This window comes from Lepidochelys kempii, chromosome 9, assembly GCF_965140265.1.
Source record: "Lepidochelys kempii isolate rLepKem1 chromosome 9, rLepKem1.hap2, whole genome shotgun sequence".
NCBI classification, from domain to species: domain Eukaryota; kingdom Metazoa; phylum Chordata; order Testudines; family Cheloniidae; genus Lepidochelys; species Lepidochelys kempii.
In genome coordinates this window covers 28,137,213-28,160,256 of record NC_133264.1, presented here as the reverse complement: position 1 = coordinate 28,160,256, position 23,044 = coordinate 28,137,213, and the positions used below count along the sequence as shown (strand labels likewise).

Here is a 23,044-nt window from a genome sequence, read left to right as displayed (position 1 = left end):
TCGGCCCTACCAAAAATGGTTCATGTAATTTGCCACTGATTTTCATAGGATAAAACAGGGTTCAGGCATTTTTACCACCGTGTGGTTTGTTCAGAGCATGGTTCTGTGATACAGTAGTTGAAACTCCTGAACTCTGTCCACAGTATAGTTTCCACTGTTGCTAGTGCTGGCAATGAATTGTGGTCCTATATTTACTAGTATAGAGGCAGGCTTTCTGTCTTGCAACCTGGCTCTGTACCAGACTGAGACTTCCACAAGAACTTCACAGGTTTAATATAAAATCTTTCCCCCTTCTGTGTATATGTTGTAGTAGGGGCAGAAGGTAGATATAGCCACTTCCTTCTCATCCCTATGCAGCTTCAGGACAAGATTACAAGAACATTATATTGGGGGAACAAGCTACTGCTTTTACTAGTATGTTACAACCTCAAGGGGATGTGATCTGCTAGCTTGGGGAAGGCAGGCCCCAGGTTCCTGGATGCATGTGGCAGTATGCAGTACTAGCTGCTTATGTGTTCTTCTCCTTTTTGGAGCAGCAGCAAGGACACTCAAGAACATATTTTTCCCCCTGGCCACCCTGAGTGATCCTGCCCTGAGCTGAAGAGAAGATTCTAGTGCTGAATGTATCATCAGACCCACCATGCCATTTGCCTTTACATCACTCCTAGGAGTTAGAGCAGAATTTAGTCCTTAATACCTGCATTGTTACATGCTGTAAGAATTGGTGAAAAATTAAGCAACTGGTTAAAGTTTGGTGTAAGACAAAGGGGCATCATGATGTTCTTAAATTGGACCTTAAGAATGGCAAACAAGTTGGAGAAAAATGGTGGGGGCTGGAGCACCCACTGGCAGTCCCCCTACCAGCAGCCCCATCACCCCCCACCACCTGCCCGCCGCAATCAGCTCTTTTGTGGCGTACAAAAGGATAATGGGGAGAGGAGCAAGGATGTGGCGCGCTCGGGGGTGGGGGCTGAACAGGGCGGGAAGAGATGGGGCTAGGGGGGCAGGGGGTCGAGCACCCCCTGGCACAATGGAAAGTCTGCGCCTATGAGTTGGAGGGTGTGATGTTGGGTGATCTGGAGTGAAGCTCCTTAGCTTACACAGATGACATTGTATAAATGGCAAACATGTTTGAATTAATGATACTCTTCGCTACCTCTGTAAATTGGTGTAGTCAGCTTGGACTTAAAACCACTTCATCATCTTGGCATTTATTTTGTCTTGGAAAAGGGACAATAGATAAAGTATTGAAATGCAACAGTGAAGTCTCAGAACAAGTAAAATCTTGTGTACCTAGGAAGCTTGATAAGTGCCAATAGTTCCAGCAACAATGTGGTTAAAAGGAGATGTGCTGATAAAAATAGCACGTTTGGTATCAAAGTGAAAATTTATCAAACCAGTGTACTAACAGTATTACTCTGTGGTGTAGAAGCAGTTGCATTAAATGAAAACAGACATCAGAAGGCCGGAGGCAGTAGAGATGAGAGTTATTCAGAAGATGTCAGGTGTAAAGCGGAATGATTTTAAGACAAAGTTAGAAGGAGAGTAGGATGTGAAGTCAGCATAAGGGATTAACTGCATTCAAAAACATTACAATAGTGGGGACGCTATAGAAGACAAACAGATGATAGGATATTAAAAGAGATTGTGTGAAAACAACCAAGACAGTCAGATCTAGAGGCTGATCACTGACTAGATAATGAGACGTACACCGGAACATGACCTGGCTGGGTATAATGAAGGAAAAAACCATGACCAGGAATGAATGGTGACATCATGCTGCTCTGTGTCTGAAAAGATGCTTTGATGAGAAGACTTTTACATTTTATTGGTGTAATAAAAGTAAAAATGTGCATTAAGACTGTTACTAAATTTAGTTGAGCAAATTGTTTTCTGTGGTTACATGTATGCAGCTTCCATTGCAGTCAGCGGGCCAGATCTTGGGCCCACTGGAGTCCATGTGTATTTTGCCCTTGCGTTCTACATGATAAGAATTTGGTCAAGTGAGTGTTTTTGCATGCATATATAGGGCAGAATTTGTTCTTATAAGTACCACTGTACTTATGTCACTGGTAAAATTGCTACCTAATCTTTAAGTATGTATTTAGCAAAGAGAAGGTATTTATCGCAGGATAGTCAGATACTTTTCAACATTTATATTGAGTTCTTGATTGTGGTTTCATTATCACGTGTTTTCACAAGCAGTAACTAACCTCATTTAAATGGATTTCTGTACTGGTGTTGAGATAAGCTGTGCTAAACCCTAGAGGCAATAAGGGGGGCTCCATAGTTACTAAAAAGTTATCAGAAGATTTGAGGATATGGCAGAAACAACTAGAGATTAATAACAGAACATTTTGCCAGTTATTGTTGAAATCTGTAATTCTACTGCAACTGGGATGTAATGTTGAAACGAGTCAGTGAATTTATGGCCCTTTTTAAAAAAAAATGCTATTCTGTATTTGCAGACAGATGGTAAAAATTGTGTGTTACTTTTTCTCCATTTAATCCATGTCTTCCCCATCCCTCTTATTCTCTTGCCACCAGCAGACACAGCAACTGCTAAGAGTCATCTTGCTAGTTATAACTATAGCCTTTTGTGCAGGCGTTCCCAAACTTTTTCATAGTATGGACCATGTCTTAATAGAGAGATTTTCTCATCGACCTCAAGTCATCCTTCTGTTCACCATTGTGCAGACCACCCACCTCTTCATTTGCTACTGCATGACAATTATCTTTGACACCTAAATAACTTTACTCCAATATTTGCAGTATTCAGGATATTTGCTATAGTAAATATAGGGAAATGCATTGGAATATTGCCTCTGCCTACTTGTTTTCAGCTGCTTCTTCAGGACTCCAAACTCTTCTTTGCAATCCTGAAGATGCAATGAGAGCCAACACAATTTTTTAAATATGTTGCCTATAATTTCTAATCTCACACAAAATGGAGCAAAAATTCTTTTTAAGGAAGAATGTTCATGGATGGCAATGCCCTAAGTAATGGTTTAATTCCTCCACAATGAGCGCACAGAATTGGTTGCAGATCAGCAAACTGAGAAGCCTATACTCAAGCAAGAGTCCATATACTTCAGGAATTGGCAACTACGTTGTGTCATCCTCTCCCCACCTCCCAGTCCTTTGGGGCATTAGGGTGTTGTTAAGCTGCAGGAGACCAGCAGAAGTGGTATGGAGCATTCTATTTGTGTAGGTAAACATAGGCAGAATGATAGGTAGCAGGGTAATCTTTGCTATGCTTAATTTAGAAAGGAGGATGGATGGATGATTTCAAGCCCTAACAGGACCATTGTGAGAGTCTTATCTGGCCCTCTGTATAACACAAACTATAGAACTTGCCCCAAAAGAATTCCTACAGTATATGTCTTTAAGAAAAACATTCAATCTTCATTTAAAAAATTGTCAGTGATTGAGACTCCATCACAACCCTTGGTAAATTGTTCCAATGGTTAGTTACTCTCACTGCTAAAAATTTACACCTTATTTCCAATATGAATTTGTCTAGCTTCAACCTCCACCCATTGGATCATGTTATACCTTTCTCTGCTAGATTGAAGAGAAACCCATTATTAAATATTTGTTCCTGTAGTGGTTTATCAGCGGGGATTCCTCACCCTCCAGGTCCGTAGGAGGCCACTCCGCCTCTGTTCATCGCCTACTGTGGGGAATTAATGGGGCAACAGTAGTCTACAGCTGGGTCTATAGCGCGGGCCTGTGGTCAGGGGCTGAGCAACAAACACAGTCAGGGAGCCCAGGCTCTTAGTCAGGACGGGGCACTGAGAGTCTACAGCTCAGGCCTGTGTTCTGGGTCGAGCAGCAACAGGTTCAGGCATCCTAGCTCCAGTGGATGGCTGACAAACACTGGCTGCTCAGCCTAGAGAGGGGGAGACCACCACCCCAGGATTGGGGTGGCAGGGGGGACATAGGCCCACCCACTCCACTGTGTCTCAGCCCAGGGCCCAAACAGTGAAAGAGGGGTCTGCTACTGGGTGAGCAGGGATCCTGACCACAACACACTGACTGGATTTACGGCAACAACGCAGCTGGACTAGGGACAGCTGTCCCTGGACAACATCCTAACTCCCCTTCAGGTTGTACCTGGGTTTGTAGAGGGTTGTCCAGATTGTCCAGGTAGAAGGTCTGCGGTAGTCCTGATAACTTCTCCAAAGACAGGTCGGCGTATGGCTCCAGCCAGTTCTCAGCTCCACAGCAGTCTCCCAGCCCAGGAGCAAGCAGGAGGCATCTGGCTCCTCCAGCAGCTGCAGCCCAACTGAGCTCCCAGACCCACCTTTTATACTTCCTGTCCTTCCCATGACTTCCGGTGGGAGGGGTAAATCCAGCCTGGCTTCACCCACCAGAGTTCAGTGAGGGACTCCTCACTCTCCAGGTCCATGGGAGGCCACTCCAGCTCACTACAGTTCCCCATAAAGATAGTTATAGACTGTAATCAAGTCACTTCTTAACCTTCTCTTTAAGCTAAATAGATTGTGACGCTCAAGGAGTCCAATAAGGCCTGGTTTCTAACCCTTTAATTATTCTTGTGGCTCTTCTGTGAACCCCTTCCAATTTATCAACATCCTTCTTGAATTGTGGACATTAGAACTGGACACAGTATTCCAGCCACAGTTGCACCAGTGCCAAATACAGAAGTAGGAGCGTCTCCACCTTTCCCACTACCACTCACGCTTATTGCCACAGACTAGTAGTTGGCATACGTGGATGACAAGGCCCAGATTTATTCTGTTAGGACCAAATCCTGTAGCCACAAAAGTCAGTGGCAAAACTCCCAGGGATTACAGTGGGACCAGAATCCGGCCCTTGAATAATAAACAAGGGAGACTGTTTTCTGCCTGGGCAGAAAAAAATCTGGGGTTCAGAGCTAACACAAGGAGAAGAGTTTTGAGTGCTGGTGCAATGCAATCATGATGGAGAGGACTAAAAAAGAAAAAATTGCATTAGGTATTTGTATTTGTAATAGTAAAAACTATTGTCAAAGCATTAAAAGTGCAGCTGAGCTAGTACACAGAGTCAGACAAAGTGCTTAGTACCTGCAGAGAACCCACAAATCCCATCAACTTCGGCTGTGGACTACACTGCTCAAAATTTAGCTTGTTAAGTTTACGAAAGGCAAAATCTGCAAACATTTACTGTTGAAAACTCTAAGTGTCTGCACTTCTTTTAAATAGATATTTGAAAATGAATATACATCAGTGTAACATTAGTGGAAATCAACTAATGTACTCCGTTTTGAAACTGTGTGGTTTACAGTTAAAATGATTGCTTTGTCATCTGCAGATAAGTTTGACTTGTTCATTTTCAGGAGCTCATTAAGGCAAAGATTTTTCTCTTCATTCCTCCTGTTGCCGGCACCCAGTGCCAAGAGGAAAAACAACAGCAGGGTTTGGTTCGCTACCCAGTGTGCTTCTCCCAATAATCTCAACGGGGTGGAGAAGCAGAAAAGTTTATTTGAAGCTTCGAAAAGGTACAGGGAGAATAGAATCTCAAATCCTGTACACAGAGCAGGAAGTTACACAGGCTTTTATACATCCTTTCTTCAGCATACTTATCCAATAGCAAGCTGCCCTAAGTATCCATATAGCCAGCCAATCCAGTTACCAGCTAGTTCCCTTGTTTTTTGTATCATTTGTTAAACTATACATAAAGCTGCTTTATTCAGCATTTTTCTTCCATATCTGTCCTGTTTGGCCTTGTTTAGTTTCAGGCAGTCTGACTCTGCAACATATTGTTGCAGATCCTCAGCATAACTGTTGTGAGTGCCTCCAGGCGGGGGGGCCAAGGACACTTGGGCCTAGTATGCAGAGCTGCTGCGAGCGCCTCCAGGCGGGGGGGGGCAAGGACACTTGGGCCTAGTGCGAGGAGGCTTCATCGATACTCGTGGTCTTCCAACCCCTCGAGTTACCTAGTGGCCATGCCCTAGTGTCCCCAACACTCCAAAACATCTTAATTGTACTGACAGGTTTCAGAGTAGCAGCCATGTCAGCTCCCAGACTGCTGCGCTGGGCATCACAAAATGGGGAAGAGATGGCCAGCCCTCTGTGGAGATAGAGGTGGTTAGGGACTATTTAGAAAAGCTGGACGTGCACAAGTCCATGGGGCCGGACGAGTTGCATCCGAGAGTGCTGAAGGAATTGGTGGCTGTGATTGCAGAGCCATTGGCCATTATCTTTGAAAACTCGTGGCGAACCGGGGAAGTCCCGGATGACTGGAAAAAGGCTAATGTAGTGCCAATCTTTAAAAAAGGGAAGAAGGAGGATCCTGGGAACTACAGGCCAGTCAGCCTCACCTCAGTCCCAGGAAAAATCATGGAGCAGGTCCTCAAAGAATCAATCCTGAAGCACTTGCATGAGAGGAAAGTGATCAGGAACAGTCAGCATGGATTCACCAAGGGAAGGTCATGCCTGACTAATCTAATCGCCTTTTATGATGAGATTACTGGTTCTGTGGATGAAGGGAAAGCAGTGGATGTATTGTTTCATGACTTTAGCAAAGCTTTTGACACGGTCTCCCACAGTATTCTTGTCAAAAAGTTAAGGAAGTATGGGCTGGATGAATGCACTATAAGGTGGGTAGAAAGCTGGCTAGATTGTCGGGCTCAACGGGTAGTGATCAATGGCTCCATGTCTAGTTGGCAGCCGGTATCAAGTGGAGTGCCCCAAGGGTCGGTCCTGGGGCCAGTTTTGTTCAATATCTTCATAAATGATCTGGAGGATGGTGTGGATTGCACTCTCAGCAAATTTGCAGATGATACTAAACTGGGAGGAGTGGTAGATACGCTGGAGGGGAGGGATAGGATACAGAAGGACCTAGACAAATTGGAGGATTGGGCCAAAAGAAATCTGATGAGGTTCAATAAGGATAAGTGCAGGGTCCTGCACTTAGGACGGAAGAACCCAATGCACAGCTACAGACTAGGGACCGAATGGCTAGGCAGCAGTTCTGCGGAAAAGGACCTAGGGGTGACAGTGGACGAGAAGCTGGATATGAGTCAGCAGTGTGCCCTTGTTGCCAAGAAGGCCAATGGCATTTTGGGATGTATAAGTAGGGGCATAGCGAGCAGATCGAGGGACGTGATCGTTCCCCTCTATTCGACATTGGTGAGGCCTCATCTGGAGTACTGTGTCCAGTTTTGGGCCCCACACTACAAGAAGGATGTGGATAAATTGGAGAGAGTCCAGCGAAGGGCAACAAAAATGATTAGGGGTCTGGAACACATGACTTATGAGGAGAGGCTGAGGGAGCTGGGATTGTTTAGCCTGCAGAAGAGAAGAATGAGGGGGGATTTGATAGCTGCTTTCAACTACCTGAAAGGGGGTTCCAAAGAGGATGGCTCTAGACTGTTCTCAATGGTAGCAGATGACAGAACGAGGAGTAATGGTCTCAAGTTGCAGTGGGGGAGGTTTAGATTGGATATTAGGAAAAAATTTTTCACTAAGAGGGTGGTGAAACACTGGAATGCGTTACCTAGGGAGGTGGTAGAATCTCCTCCCTTAGAGGTTTTTAAGGTCAGGCTTGATAAAGCCCTGGCTGGGATGATTTAACTGGGAATTGGTCCTGCTTCGAGCAGGAGGTTGGACTAGATGACCTTCTGGGGTCCCTTCCAACCCTGATATTCTATGATTCTATGTTAGTCTGTATTCGCAAAAAGAAAAGAAGTACTTGTGGCACCTTAGAGACTAACAAATTTATTTGAGCATAAGCTTTTGTGCGATGAAGTGAGCTGTAGCTCACGAAAGCTTATGCTCAAATAAATTTTTTAGTCTCTAAGGTGCCATAAGTACTCCTTTTCTTAATTGTACTGGTATGTGAAGCCCTATTATAGCAAAATCTGTTAGTGATTATTTTAAAATCTTTTGATATAAAACATTTACTGTGGTTCTGTTATTCTGTTGCCTTCCACTATATCCCAGGACCATGAACAACGTTATAGATAACAGTGATTGGTGGCATGTGTTTTCATAGATGCCACACTTTAAACTTTTCCTTTACAGCACCCATTCTGACCTGTAATTATGGATGCAAAAGTGTAATTTGTGATGTGATATACAATATTTAAACACAAGTGTACGTTCTCTATTCAGTGCATCCTGGGCCTGTTTTGGTGTTCACATTTTAGACATGAATCAGAAGGAGACCACCTTTCATTTAGGAAAAATGTTCTTCCATGGCAAAAGAATTTTTTTTCAGAAAGTTGCAGTGCCTTAGTGCGGTACTGAATTGCACTCTTTGCTTTTGTTGGTGAACATTATTAACATTATGATAGATTGTACTCGGTCAATATATTTTCTGCCTTCCACTTTCCTTTTTTTTTAAAAGCCTCTTTCAAAATGGCAAGTCATAGATCAATAGAAATATCAAAGTTTGTCACGGAAGTTTTAAAGGAACACTTATAGGAATGCTTTGAGATGGAATAATTTCATGTAACCTAATCTAGTATGATCTTCAACCAGTAGATAGGTGTCTCTCATGCCTTGTTTCGGAACAGGTGGCATTTTGATTCTGACAGATAATCTTGTCTTAGTAATGAAATCTTTAGACACTACTGCATGTCTTAAGATTTTTGTTGGCAAAAAAATAGTAGCATTCATTTGCAGTTCCACACCCCATGCTCTTACCTACTGCTGCTTTATTTTTGTGTTTTTAAAAGGTTGTCTGGTTTTCTTTCAAGAATCTTATAAACAATATATTGAAGTTGTTCAGAGCTATTCTCCTCAAGAGGTCAATAAAGGTTACAGTCAAAGGTTTTGTTCATTGACCTTTTCAGATTCCTTTTACATTTGGCTGCCCATGGAATGGATTCTTCAGTCTTTGCTATTTTTAACATTCGTTTCTTTTGCTAAGGTGTAGGTGGCCATCTTGTCTGAAGATTGCACTAGTAACCAGAATAAAGTCTGATTTACTAACTTCTGTAACCTGTCCTGTGCAATGACTTAAATTCCATGCTAATTTTTATTTGGTTTGAAACACCAGGGCTAATCTTGTATGGATCTACATTGGTATACATATAGACACAGTCCAGTCTATGGTTGTATCTGTCTCACCACTGGCCATTAATTTTATTGTATGTATTATTTCGGTTATGGTTACTTACATAGGTAGACTTATTTATTTACCCTGCTATCTGGTACAATCTTATTACCTGGGATCCTAAAGTTTCCAGTGTTCAGACTGGCCCTAATCCTCAGCTATTCCACACTGGTGCTTAACAGGAACAGGGAGGCTGCAAAGGTGGTTTTGTTCTTTAAATCATCTCTGTGGTCCTCACTTTCTGGAACTTCAATATCAATTAAAGCAACCTGAGGGCTTCTCTATATTATATATAGGCCCTAGAATGCAGAGAATACTCAAAGTACAGTGTACTCCCACCCCCCTCCTCTCCTTTCCTTTCCCTATCCCTGACATGCTTCCTGTAGTTGGAGTGGTCCTGCTTTAGAGGACCACTCCAACTGTTTCCTCCCTGATTTAAAAACCCTGTTTTGTTTCCAGATTGGTATAGAGGCTTAGCACTGCAGAGAGATGGGGCCCACTGTCTTTAAGATCACATGGATCGGTCCCAGAATCTTTTATATTTTGTTTACATTCTTTCTCTGAGCAGTATCAATGGATTGTCATATTTCCATATCTGGTACCGAAACGCGTATGTTGATCCAACAGACTGCAGCTGCTCCCACTAAACTGCATGATCATCTTTCCAGTATTGAGACTTGGAAGTCTGATGATTTTCTTACTGAATCTGGCAGGACTGAACTGTTATTTATAAGCCCCTTTAAGTTCAGGTAATTATTTAGCTTCCTTGGTTAGTTCCATGGGGTAGTAATAGAGTTTCATTCTCCTTATTTTCAAAGTTGATAATTTTCTATTGTGAACCTCTCTTTTAGACTCACATTAGCTAGAGCATCTGTCAAAGCTTGATCCCTGTTCTTCCAGTGAAGGAATGTTGTTGATATTCAGTGAAGCATTGATCCTCCAAGCAGCAGGGAATACTAATTTCACTGTGATAGCTTCCCTGTCAACCATCTTGTTGTAAGACTGCACAGCCTGCCTGTCTCACTGAGAAAGTGACAAGGCCCCAAACTGAGTGAGAAGGTAACAGATAGGGACAGCACAGGAGAATTTGAACTGAGTGGAGCTAGACACTGAGAAGGTATAGGCTCTTAATGTAATTGTTAATAGGTTGCTAGACTGACAAACTAAAACCTCTATAGTAGTAATAATGTTTTTTCCTGAAAAATTAATAGACCAAAAATTTAAAATGTTAACTGTCTACTCAGAGTTAAAAACCAGTCTTATTATGAAGGTGGAAGACTAGCAGCAGGTTAATTAGGGATTGGAGTTGTACAGAATCGTGTACAGAATGTACAACTAGGTGCTTTGCAGCGATGTGGTGTACGTATGCATCTAGTGCAAGCAGGTCACAGCCCTCAGTGCCCATGTACAGCATCTTGAGTTCAAAGTTACTGAAGACACAGAATTGGACTGAACTGTTTATACACCATCACAGATCCTAGTGAATGCCCTTCTGGGCCACCCACAAGGACTGCTGTGAGGAGAATCCAAGCTTCTGTGCTCTGGATTCCCTGGAGTGTTTCATGCTTCTGGAGCCTGAATGGAGTCCAGCCAGTGCCCCAAGCTTGGGGTCGCTAGATTTGGCAACTCCTCTCCAGAGTATTGGAACCCACTGTCCAGTTGCCTCCTCCCTCCCCACCCCCAGATGGGCACAGTGCTGACCCTTTGGAAGCCCCAGTACTCAGATAAACCACTTTCCTAGAACTCCACCCCAAAGGTGAGAAGCTTTTGATTTAGTTTAACTCACTCAGGAGACACACACACACTTTGTTCAGCCTTTTAAAAAGAACTTTGTGCTATTTATATTTAATTATGTAGAGGACAGGAGAATTTAGATCACAGAAACAATAAAATGGATAAATGCAATGTCCATCACTAGCTAACTCTTCACTGAGGAGTCCTTAGGAGGGCAGGGGTCACCTGTGTTTTGGCAAGCAGACAGGGTCCTCTATCTTCATGCCTACTCTGCCCCTACAGCACATCCCTCATCTTAATCTGGTTCAAAAAACAGCTGTCCCAGTCTCTTCCCCCTCTTCCCGTGAGTCCTTTTGTAGGTTTTTGCTGCTTTTGCTCAGCCCTTTAGGAGAAATGGGAAACTACCAAACTCCCCTCCCTATAGACAACAGGAGGGAAGTCTCTTTATCCAGGTAGAGCAAAACTATTATCCCAGAGTGTTTTACTTTAAGTGCTGATCATTCACCATTGTCTAGGGCCTGGCAGAGCCATGACACATCCCTGCTAACTCATGGTGGATCCACATGCATATACAGCTTTCCATGACATAGTAATTTCCTGATACAATTGTCATAAAATCCTCCAAAATGCAGAAGTGGTAGACACAGAACCCTCAATTCATCATAGGTATAGCCTATAAAGATAGTTTAGAGCAAGCCCACCTACAAATTGACTTCTCAGATCCTCTAGCTGAAAAAGCCAGTCTCATGCTGGAAAGGGCACCTATGTGGAATGGAGAGAGACACCTTCTTAGACAGGACTTTCCTTCTGACAGAGATAGTGAAGACTGATAATTCCTCACACACAGTGGCTCCAGAGGATTGAATTACAGTACAGAGACAGACAAGCTGTAATGAGTGGCGAGTTGATGTTCAGAAATATAGACAATGGGTATGTGGTTACTGTGCAAACTGCATGATGACTTACTTGCTAGGTACAAACATCAGAATGAGACCTAATGGAAGGGGAAGATTATTTCACAGCTGCCTGCTGTAAGGTTCTCACACCTTTCTCTGAAGCACTGGATACTGGCCACTATAGGAGAGTGGATACTGGACTATTTGGATCTTGGATCTGATCCAGTCTGCTAATTCCTATGCTGTTATGATTATGTACACACCAAATTTAAAAAACTAAAACCTACTCCGGGTTACAACATAAAATCACACATCTGAGCAAGATTTTTAATGGCTAAAAATCCCTACTTTTCATGTTCTACTTACTGCAGAAGTCTGAATGAATTTTCTTTAAAGATTTTTTTAATTCATTTCTGGTTCAGAAATTTCATCCTAAAACAGATTCTTTGGGAGAGTTTTTAGCTCACTGACATTAGGAGCCAAGAATTAACATGCCATTCCACCCATAATACTTTGCTCTGCCTAAGCCATATTTAAAAAGCCCTTGTGTCCTTCCAATCTCATCTTATTTCCTTTGTTCAAGCTATCCAATAGGCATGGGCCCTCCCCTGACTTGGTCTGCTATGCTTCCCAACTCTCTTTCAAGTCCTCCCTTAATTACGCTTATTTTAAAAGGCCTATAAAACCTAGCCCTCCCTGACAAAAGTGTACTTTTTTTTAAAAAAAAGTAGAAACTCCAGAACAATTAAGCCCCATCCCCGCAAATAAACAATCAAAAACAACCTACAGATACATGCTAAAATTCACTGTTCATTCATTTTTGCTTTATATTGCATCCCTTCCCCAATCCTTTATCTGTACATTGCAAATTTTTTATGACAGGAATCGTGTTTGATTACTTATCTGCAAAGTGCTTAACACATTGGCGCTACATAATACAATTTTATTAGTAGTATAATCTTTAATCTGAAATTATCTAAATTCAGTTTAAACAATTTATCCCAATTTTAAGGAGTCCAGCGTTGGATTTTTTTTTTGTTTTTTAAAGAGAGTTATTTATAGGTTTGTTTTGATCTACCTTCATAGTTTTAAAGGAGTCTTTTCTTTAAGCATACTCATAATTCAGATTAAATTATATGATATGAATTAAAAACAAAATATACATTCAAAAAATCTGTGACAAATATGGGATTTTTCAGCCCCTGCATCGTGTAGGTCTCATCTTAGAATTTCACAGTTGTGTGCAATAATGGAAGAAAATTGCTGTTACTCATTTCCTTTTCTTAGTAAGTGTGTTGAAGAGGGAAGAGAGAGTTTTAGCAATGGAAGTGACAAGATGTTTTTCTATTTGGAATCCAGTATCATGACCTGTGAATCTCCCAAATGATTTGATGCCTATGGAAGCAAGGACTGAAAAAATGCAATTGCCAGTTTCCTTTAGGATAGATAATTGTTATGACAAATAGTACAGTAAGGTTATCCTCTTGTAATGAAGGAGGCACTGATTTGGTTTTATACCCCCCACTCTATTTGGCCCATATTCTGCCGTCAGTTTCAGTTACACATTGGAAATCCAGAATACCGTTTATTGCAGTGGAATTATTCTGGATTTACCTGGGGGTAACAGGGCAGAATTTGGCCAGGTGTGCTTTAGAAATACACAACTAGCCTTGTGCATTTTGCATGCTAACCAGCAATGACAGGAACAACCAGCAATGTTTGATACAGCACTTGGGCATGTAGAATGTCCACTGGAGTTGTGTGTAGGGCATTCAAACATTACATGGAAACAGCTATTGATGAGGAAATATTACTGATTTTGATGGGCGATCACTCGTTACCGAGTATGATCATCTTCCATGGGAGTTATGGGTCCTCAGGTGGCTAATAAGGCTAATCCTTGAACCACAAGTTCTAGTGCAGTGAGGGCAGATGTTTTCAGACTCTGCAGAAGTCTGTTGACCATGACTGGAAGCCAGTTTCTCCTTCCTTCTGTGCCTCTTATCCTCTTCAGCTTGTCTGCGAGCAAGTTCAAAATGCAGGGGACCATCACGTAGGACTTCACTTCATTTTAAGCAATCCTTGGCAAGTGTCTCCCAAGTGTCAATGTCAATATTACACTTTTTTAGGTTGTCCTTCAGTAAATTCTTAGAACGCTTCCGTTGTGCAACCACGTGACAGTACCCTTCTTTCAGCTGAGAGAACAGGACCTGTTTTGGGAGGCAGTGATCTGGCATTTGGACAACGTGACCAGTCCAGCGGAATTGTTGACGGATGATCATTGCCTCGATACTGGTGGTCTTTGCCTCTTCCAGGACACTAATAATGGTGTGCCTGTCTTCCCATTTTATCTTCAGAATCTTTGTACAATATCATTTCTTAACACACAATTTTGTGCATTTCTATGAATTTGTTGGGCAGCTATAGCCAAAGAATATTGGCAGCTGTTTTGGGAGCATTTTCAGAATGATTTACAGTATTCAGTTCGTAAGTTGTATTTATTCTAGAGATGAATGAATGCTAAAAATGGAATTCAAAATCTTCAGTTATGGCTTGTGTGTTCTTGGGAAGAGAAGCTTGTGCTCTGTTTTCAAGAGTGATGGGGTTAAAGAAATGTCTTACATGCCACCTGCATGACAAAAAGATTTGTTCCATGATCTTGGTAATATAAAAAAAGTTCAAACTTTAAGATTCTGATAATCACATTTTTTAATTTTATGTCTATAACAAGGGAGCACAGACATGATAAATAACTGTACATATTCCTAGCTTTGTATTTTGGCTTTTCCCTTTCTCAGGGGGATGGTATTTTATAAATAAAGCATTATTCTTGAAAAGGATTCTGCGGTTTTCTGAAAATTGAACTTGTCTCCTTCAACTTACCATTGACCTCGTACTGGATCTCGAGCACCCTGAATAACAGAAGATCAATGGGAGTTAGTTGGAAGAACTGAGTACCTTGAAGGCACTCGATACTTTAAAAGGTTCAGGCTTTGAATGTTTTGACATGTTGCTCAAAACTGGAGATGACGCCAGATAAAGAGCAGCCTTCTTAGCCTGTATTACCAAGTAGCTTTTTCTGCCAAGTATGGTATGGAATCCTGGGGCAGATCTACTGTGTCAGAAAGCAGTTGCAATATGCTTCTCTAGAAATTTCCATTGCTTTTGAGACTCAATTTATATTAAAATGTGCAACTGAAGCACTTTAAAATTATTTCACTGATTAGAGTGGGTTCACACTTGGGCAGTTGTAGATCACTTAGATATTTTTAGTGCATTTCCAATTAAAAGTATCAGGAAAGGGAAGTACCAAGTTGAATATTAGGCTATTAAGTTTCAGAATGGATTTTCCTTCTGTGCGTTTTACATTCCTATCGGTTACTGATCTGTGTCAACAGTTAAAACTATTTGTGATTTTATGGGTGAGTCAGATCCTCACTGTAAACTGGCATAGTTCCATTGGCTTCAATGGAGCTGCACCAATTTACACCAGCTGGAGGGTCTGTCCCCTTCTGTTTCTGCCTGTATCTTCTGTACATATGCCATGGCAAAGGCCTCTAGTAGGAATAAATTAGGTTAGCAAAAGAAATTTTGGATTTTCCATCTTTGCCAACACTATTTTAGTATGAGGTAAGTCTGTATACTGTGGATCTGATTTATGAATGTGGAAGCGATCATTCCCCTCTATTTAACACTGGTGAGGCCTCATCTGGAAAACTGTGTCCAGTTTTGGGCCCCACACTACAAGAAGGATGTGGAAAAATTAGAAAGCGTCCAGCGGAGGGCAACAAAAATTATTAGGGGCTGGAACACATGACTTATGAGGAGAGGCTCAGGGAACTGGGATTGTTTAGTCTGCAGAAGAGAAGAATGAAGGGGGATTTGATAGCTGCTTTCAACTACCTGAAAGGGGGTTCCAAAGAGGATGGATCTAGACTGTTCTCAGTGGTAGCAGATGACAGAACAAGGAGTAATGGTCTCAAGTTGCAATGAGGGAGGTTTAGGTTGGCTATTCGGAAAAACTTTTTCGCTAGGAGGGTGGTGAAGCACTGGAATGCATTACCTAGGGAGGTGGTGGAATCTCCTTTCTTTGAGGTTTTTAAGGTCAGGCTTGACAAAGCCCTGGCTAGAATGATTTAGTTGGGGATTGGTCCTGCTTTGAGCAGGGGGTTGGACTAGATGACCTCCTGAGGTCCCTTCCAACCCTGATATTCTATGATTCTAAGCTGCTCTCAAATGTCAAATTTGCATGCCCACTTGATCTTTTTAAAAGAATAAAATTATATTTATTTGCAAACATTTGTTTGCTGTTAACTGTGTCAAAATAGTATATTCTCAAGATCTTTTGAATTAATTCAAACATTCAACTTCCCAACTGTCAGATGTACCTTGGAATCTGCCAAAATTAAGAACAGTCTTATTTATTTATAATTTAAAAAAAAAAACAGCTCAGTGGGTATGAGCATGTCTCCCTCTTGAGGCTGGCCTTAACTATAATGCTCTGCTGCTATGAATAATAGCCTGGATTAATATTCCATGCATCCATATAACTGCATGATTATAACACTGAAAATTATATGCATTTTGCAATCCCCTTACTGCAGGAGGGGTACAGTATCTGCAAATCTGACTTCATCTAGTTGTCTTTGCTTCATACTAAAAGAGAGACTGGTTTTGTATTAGTTGGTGAACTCTAACTTAGTATCCAGCATATGTCTCCTCCTGGCTCACACCTCTTTATCAGCCTGATTGTTTCAATCTTCAAATGAATGCCATATCTAGTCATTGCTGTTAAATATTTATTTTTGTAAAAGGCTAAGAAGTTGAGTGGGGTGGGAAATTGTTTCCTGTTCTGGGAAAATATTTGAGATTTGGGAAAATTTTTCTATCCCAAATCATGACAAAAAGTGAATCTCAATTTTTCATTTAAATGACATACTGAAGAAATAATGTGCATTCTGGTCAGTCAAAATGTTTTGTTTTGATAATTTCAAAATGTTGCATTTTGACTGTTTTTGTTTTAAAATTTTAGCCAATTTAAAGTAAATAATTTTGAAATGGAAGCTAGAATTTTAATTCAAAAATGTCAAAAGTTTTCAGTTGTTGTATGCAGTGTTGTAGCCCTCTTGAACCCAAGATATTAGAGAGACAAAAGTGGGTAAGGTAATATCTTTTATTGGCTGAAGAAGAGGTGTCTGACTAACAGAAGTTGGTCCAGACACGCTTTCAAACTTATCTTTTGAATATGAGCTGAATATAAGAGGCAACACAGCCATGCCGTTGTAAAGTACATAGTGTAGACATAGCCTTAGTCAACATAGGTGGTGTCTGTTATGTTGCTACAGTAGCACAGTTGCAGCATTGTAGCTGTGCTGCTGTGTAGACATAATCTTAGTTAAACGGGCAAAACTCTTGCATGTAAATTAAGCCTACGTTTCTTGACATGGTGATAAAGTTTTAAATTCCCAAGAGGGTGTGTCCAGATTGACTCTTTGCTCTTATTTGTACTTGGAGGTATTTTCCCCCTTTATTTGGCAGAAGAGTCAAATGATTATTCAAGATACAGATAGGCTGGTGTGTAAAGAGTGATTAATATATAGACTAATATAGCCTCCATTTTATTTCTAGTCCATTTTGCTCTTTGTAGTACTATTGTAGCCGTGTTGGTCCCATGATATTAGAGAGAAAGTGGGTGAGGTAATAGCTTTTACTGGACCAACTTCTGTTAATGAAAGACAAGCTTTTATGTTTACAGAATACTGTGTAAGCTCAGAATCTTGTCTCTCACCAACAGAAGTTGCTGCAGTAAAAGCTATTACCTCACCCACCTTGTCTTTTTGCTGGTCAGCCATTTTGCTCTTTCTTTCCCACTGTATGCATACCTCACTGTAGTGAGCCGTCAAGAGGAATCCGCATGAATCAGGTCTTTCTAGGATTGATCATTTGCTCAACATCCTTCTTGAAAAAAGATGCAGGCTGGAAGAATTTTAATCTCCATTGTTATAATGTTTTCCCTTTCTTCTTTTACTTCCCGTTTTCTTCCTTTTGTCCTCCTTTTCTCTTACTTCCCCACTGCTTCTCTCTCCCCTCTCACTTACAACCTGGCCTCTGTCTGCTACACCCACTAATGCACTGTCAGGCCATACTGAGGAGGTGGATGCAATGCTACCTATCATGAAGGTAGAAGTACTGCAGCACTTCCTTTTCCTGACTGTCTGGTGCTTCACCATAGCATACCGGCCCATCATGTATATTCCAGAAGTCAACAGCCCCTGCAGCCTCCCCACACGATCTAATTGTTATATTTCTGATGCATTTTGCTTTTTTATGATTTTGCACTAGCAAATCTGTGAAACATTTCGTAATTGCCAAATGCCTAACATATTAGTACCTCTTTCCCCTTGCCTTAATAAAGGTAGTTTATTTCATACATTATGTTTCCTCTGAGTAAAGAATTCCATCTTAATTTGTTTTGTGCCTAGCAATATCCCTTTTTTTCTTGTATTTAACACTTGTTCAAATAGCCCTTGAACATCCATCTTCTGTCCTCTTAAGAGTTTAATACCGCAGTAAAGTCCCCTCTCTTTCTTGTTTTCCAAAGAATGCCAGTTTACTGTAACAGTACACTCTGATCTTGATGCAGGTTGACATTTCAAGTTTCCTTATGGATTTCTGTCCAGTGTCCAACCATACTGTGTCCTGCCCACACACATGTAATCTCTTTTGTTTTAAGTCCCTAATACCTTCGCTGTCTGTCACTTATAACTAGAGCCTTCCTGTTTGGGGCCTAATTCACTGGAATAATTGAGGGTGGTTTTTGATTACAAGATCAGACTGAAGGGGGAGTGTCACAAAAAAAGTGCATTGTGTATGTGGGGGGAGATCGTTTTGCAGTGTACTGTATTTGTATTACTCACATCTGTGGTTTAAAGCATAATACCTTCTTCCACTGTGACTTGGATACTATGGGCAGTCACCTCTTCCACCAGCACATCACTAGTTCTAGGAGCCATAGTTTGGGCTCAAGTTTGCTGACAGTGAATTTTAGCAGATTCCAGTTGCTTTCCTTCAATATGACAAAAAACTCAATTAACTGATGTTTAATTTTCATGCTACACATTTGTGCATTTCACACTTAGTTTTTTTTTTAATGTGTCCTATCATTGAATAGGTAATGGAATCAAAGGTTATGACAGTTACTGTGACATTCTAGCTTCTCTGTAGTTTAACCTAATATAGATGTACCTGGTCAGATGGATTCAGGAAAGTCATGGAGCATTCTCAGGACCTTCACAGGAAAAGCCTTTGTTGCTAAGCTACCATAAAGCAACTGTGAAAGAGGAGGAGGGAGCGCTAGAGCTGCTATCTGACTATAAGTCTGCTGGGAATTCTGCAGAACTATAACAGCTGTCCAGATGCAGTCTAAAGAACACTAGGAAAGGCTGTTGGAGTACAAGGAGCTCTTGACCTGAAGTTGCTGAAATTCAATTTCAGGGGTGGGAACAAATAGTAGGAATCTGAGTCTAAGGCTGATCTCTATCAGGATGTTGACCAGAGGAATCCTAGGCTAAATATGATCTATTTATGTATTGAAATGTTTGTATATGTATTTGTCCCTCCTGGAGCAATAAACTGCCCTTGTTTGTGAACAATCCATTTTTAAAATTTAATTTTACACAAGCAAGATTTGCACACCTATCACAGCACAAAAATAAAGTACTTATGCAAGTAATGCATTCACAGATAATGTTACATACATGCTAGCAGAAAGATATGGATAAAACTCTCCACAGTTAACAAGTACCTATGTACTTACATGCCCCACCCATCACCATGGTGCCTGAACACCTCACATACATTTAATTTAGCCTCAATATCATTGGGAAGAATGGAAAAATATTACTATCAGCATTTTACAGATGGGGAAAAAACAGGCACAGATAGGGTAAGTGCCTTACCTAAAGTCAGAGGCATGTCTGTGGCAGAGTCGGGAACTGAACCCAGCTCTAAGTCCCCACCCAGGCCTTAAGACACAAAGAAAGAAGTATGTGCTTGTGGTTGTTCTGATTAACTTGGGCTTGTACCCTTTCTAGCAACTTCACAGTCCGGCAGAGTTGAAACCACTGAATTTCACCTGGTTTCACATCAAAATCTCAACTTTCCCATAACTTTGATGCTAAACAATGTCATTTCTCTTTTGACATTTGACCCAGGTTGATGTAAGAGCTTAATGAATTATAGTAAACCTTTCAAATAGAGATAGGACTCCAGCATGTAGAAGGCACACATAACTAGGTTGTTTACGAGTCAAAAGCATAGGACTGTTAACTGTTACAATCTTACACACACACATTTGTCAAAACAAACAGAAGCAGTGAGTTCCTCACAGTCAGTGGAAGTTTGACACAAAGGGATTACAGGATCACTTCTTTGGTCAGTGTTTAATCCATTCTTGCCCCTCTATAATTTCTCCTTAAATATACTTAATCTCTCATGTAGCTTGCTGTTAATGTCCATGGCAGAATGGATTTCGTATACATTTCTTTACCAAGCACAGATAACATGATCAGTAGTTTGGTAACAAACAAACACAGGGCTAGAATCACTAGCAGAGGATCTGTCCTCCATTTCTTGCATCCTAACCAGTCATTACTTCTGCCAGCACACATTACATACTGTCCAGCAACATGCCTTACAAGTACATACTGCAGCAGTTTGTACCATTATGTGACACATGTGAGCTGAATGATATGTCCAGCTGACTTTCTGGCTAGGACATGCCACTGGTCAAAAAATCATTGTGTCTGTAAACGCCTACCAATGCCTATATTTATGAACATTTCACATTCAGTTGTGTATTCCAGTTTGTGAAGTTCTGAAATAATTAAAATGAAGGGTATTTCTCATGTCTTAGTAATTTGTCTTGAATTATAATTGGAATAATTTCTAAATAAAGTATATAATTCAAAAGGAAGAACTACAGGTAGTTGAAAATAAATGTTTCATTGTTTTATGGAACTCAAGTCCTTCAGAGTGTCAATCCCACGTACTGGTCAGATCCTCAACCATGGCCAAGAAGTGCTTGGTGCAGCATGCAGAAGAGGAGAAAACAGTGTTTTTTTGACAAGACCCCAATTCTGGGGCTGTTCTCTGTCAGTCCAGCCTGCAGACACAAATTAGAGAAGCCTCCTGTCTACTGTAATTTGTTCTGACTGACATCAGCCCCAAAGGATTGTTCCAGCAGCTGTTCGCAGGAGAACAGTAGTCATGCCCTTGGTTCCCAGACCTACCCTAAGTGATGACTGGAAGGAGAAGGGATGTGGTGTAGGCGCTACTAAAATGGCAGTGTAGCACATGATGTCTCTACTCAGGGGTGGTGTTTTGTATCCAAGTAAGGCAGCTTCATGGGAGCTTCACAGTACTGGAACAGTGCAAAACTGCCCTAATGCCTCCAAGTGACTTGTAGAATTGTACCTGTATGTAGACAGGGTTAACTAGGCGTCTGTGAATGCTCTTTTTTAAATTCTAGAAGTACAACATTATTAATTTCTTCAGCACTGACCATGTGTTCAGCAGTCTCCAGTGCTTTTCAGGCTGTAGTTGTTTATAACAGGAATGTAGGACTAAAGTTTTAGGTATGATACTGCATCCTCAAGGCTTCCAAAGCACTTTGATTTAAGTCAGTAATGTATAGTATGTATTATACATATGGATTCATTCTTCTGCCACTGAAATGCAGCCACCTTTGGTATGATATGCAACAGTTTAGTAATGCACAATAACTACTCAGGTAGTTAGGAAAGAAAATAAAAAGAATGCCTTCTTCTCCCCCTCACCCCCCGCTCCATTTACATTTTGGACAGTTCCTTCATTAAATTAAATCAAATGGGAACAAATTTGTGTCAAGTTTATTGCAAAATATATTAAATAGTACATACTGAGTCAATGGCAGGATTTTTCATTGAAGTATAAATTCATTTGCTCTTGGCTACAGTTAATATCCTTGAAACTTTTCATAATTTGTATTGACATTGATGTTGTAAAACAGATTTCAACATATTTTAGATTTCATACACAGTAGATAGTTGAGTGCTCAAAAATGTATCTCTAAAAGCTATAGTGGTGAGTTAACCCATGTGCATGCACAATTGTCATATACATTTCCCCTTCATGCACACTGCTGTATTGGTAAGTGGTTGTGAGTTGTAGGCATGCCTGCCCTTTCTTATGATAGGGATTTTTGCATTGGTGTAATTATGCTGGTATAACTCCCCAATTTAGGCTGGGTCTACATTGCCACTTTCAACGCTAAAACTTTAGTCATTCAGGGGTGTGAAAAACGCCCCCCCCCCCCCAGCAACAAACGTTTTAGCGCTGAAAAGCACCAGTATAGACAGCGTTTTATTGCCAGGAGCCACGCTCCAGGCAATAAAGCTACCACCGTTTGTTCGGGGTGGGTTTTTTTTAAAATCACCAGGAGAGCTCTGCCCTGGTGATAAAGCGCGTCTAGACTGCCCACATCACAGCGCTGCCGCGGCTGTAACATGGGCAGTGTAAACATACCTGTAGATGTGATGCATTGGTGCAAAGTGAGCTAGCACTGGTGCAGTTTACCCCACATTGACGTAGCTACCCTGCTGCAAAAGTCCCTAAAATACTAACGGCCTAAATTTAAGGGATTCATAAATATATACACAGGAAAGGGATGGAAGATTGAAATGACCATTTTTGACTCCCTCTGCACTTGTGTGTATTAGTCTCTGTATTTAGCCTCTTATATCCGGGACATCCTCCAGATATATTTTATTACTAATAAGACAAGTGAGGGGGCAAGAAAGGAACAAACATGAATGATGAAGGAACTGAAGGGCTGCAGTGCTTCTGTAATCTGTGTATTTTATAATCTGCTAAAAAAAAATTGGCAGGCTTTCCCCTCTTAGAGGTGTCATAGCAGAGGCAGCCGTATGGTTTCGTATATCAAATTTATTTACAAAATACACGTTTAAACTGGATGTTGGGTATTATGAGTAAGTGAAAATAAACTACAGTTGTCAAACTACATGGTTCTTTTCCTTACTAATTTTCCCAATTCACTCATTTGCAATGGGTCTCCCAGTCAGTGCAAATTAAAGAGGTTCTACTGGGCTTTAAAAAGCCAGCAGTAATCATTGTAACCTAATTTTAAGGTGTACTTGGAGCCAGTAGAATAGCTGAGAAGAAGAGTAACATGATTGTTGAAATCAGAGAAATTTAAATGCATCATTGAATTGAGTGAACTATTACTATGGGATAGGTGGTTTAAAGAGATAAATTCACTAACCTTTGCTAATGTGGCTGTGCTCTTATTTTAT

At 41.0% G+C, this 23,044-nt stretch overlaps 1 protein-coding gene across 4 annotated transcripts in view; it reads left to right on the top strand.

The window, feature by feature from the left end:
* Window positions 1-23,044, top strand: part of RNF13 (ring finger protein 13) — a 105,193-nt gene that overhangs the window by 30,389 nt on the left and 51,760 nt on the right. The gene's annotated exons all lie outside the window — the stretch shown is intronic.